Source organism: Tarenaya hassleriana, unplaced genomic scaffold (assembly GCF_000463585.1).
Source record: "Tarenaya hassleriana unplaced genomic scaffold, ASM46358v1 Cleome200, whole genome shotgun sequence".
Classification (NCBI taxonomy): Eukaryota; Viridiplantae; Streptophyta; class Magnoliopsida; order Brassicales; family Cleomaceae; genus Tarenaya; species Tarenaya hassleriana.
The window spans coordinates 90,177-91,748 of NW_010965374.1; positions in this window are offsets into that span (position 1 = coordinate 90,177).

A 1,572-nucleotide genomic window follows, 5' to 3' on the forward strand; every position below is an offset into this window, starting at 1 on the left:
GATTTAGGAAGATCGACCTGACTCATCATAGACCGTGCCATATCTAATAAGGTTCGGTTCCTCCTCTCGGAAACGCCATTCCATTGTGGCGTTCCAGGTGGAGTCAGCTGTGAGACAATCCCACAATCTGCCAGATAGTCAGTGAACTCTTGGCTCATATACTCGCCACCTCGATCAGATCGAGGCAACTTGATCGTCTTGCCAAGTTGGTTCTGTTCCTCGTTTCTGAAAATCTTGAACAATCCAAGTGTTTTAGATTTATGTCTCATCAAGTAGACATAACCGTACCTACTGAAATCATCAGTAAACGTAACAAAGTACAAATAACCTCCTCTAGAGGGAGAGCTCATAGGACCGCATACATCACTATGTATGAGTTCTAGCAACTCTGTAGCCCGTTCTTCTTTTCCAGAAAAAGGATATTTTTGTCATCTTGTCCATCAAACAAGAATCGCATGATTCAATTGACTCATAATCAAAAGAATCAAGAAGTCCATCAGAATGAAGCTTCGCAATGCGTTTCTCGTTGATGTGGCCAAGTCGACAATGCCAGAGATAGGTCGGGTTTAAGTCGTTCGGCTTAAACCGCTTGGTACTAACGTTATAGATCGACCTGTATCTAGATGGTTCATCTTCCAAAACATAAAGGCCATTAAACTGGTAACTCTTTGTTGGGTTTCCTGGGATCTCATGAGCGAATCTAATTCCTAAGAGATCGATTCTAGGGTTTGCGCAGCGGATGTAAAACAAAAATTTAATAAACCCTAGAACCATGCTTCTAATGAATCGTAGAAACGTTAGAACGCTTGCCTCAATCGATCCGGGGCCTGTATCAATTGATTTGTTCGTCCGATCACTCTAGGCAGGAAGAATACCTCGTCCTCTACACGTATCCACACGTCGGGATGGATTCCAACACCTTGGAACTTGTCTGCTAGGACTAGAGATCTCGATCTCTCTTGTGTGCAAGGTTTTTGGAGGCTTAGGGTTTTATTTTTCTTCTCTTTTTTTTTTCTTCTCTTTTTCTTTCTTTTTCCTTATTCTAAAACCCTAGAAGACATTCTCCTTATATAGACTTTCCAAAATCCTAATTTGACAAGGAATAGATTACTAGGAATCCTAATCTAATTAGGTTTCCTAAACCTATTAGAATTCTAATCTCATTAGGTTTCCTAGATGTAATAGAATTCTAATCTCATTAGGATTCCTATACATAATAGGATTCCTAATCCCATTAGGATTCCTATTCCAATTAGGAATCTCAATCCAATTAGGATTCCTAATCGGGATAATTTAGCACACGTACTTGTCCATCCCTATTGTGTGTGACCCTGTAGGCTCATCCGGAATAGCAGTTAAGGAAAAAGAAAGAAAAAGGAGAAGAAAAAAAGGAAGAAAAATAAAACCCTAAGCCTCCAAAAACCTAGCACACAAGAGAGATCGAGATCTCTAGTCCTAGCAGACAAGTTCCAAGGTGTTGGAATCCATCCCGACGTGTCGATACGTGTAGAGGGCGAGGTATTCTTCATGCCTAGAGTGATCGGACGAACAGATCAATTGATACAAGCCCCG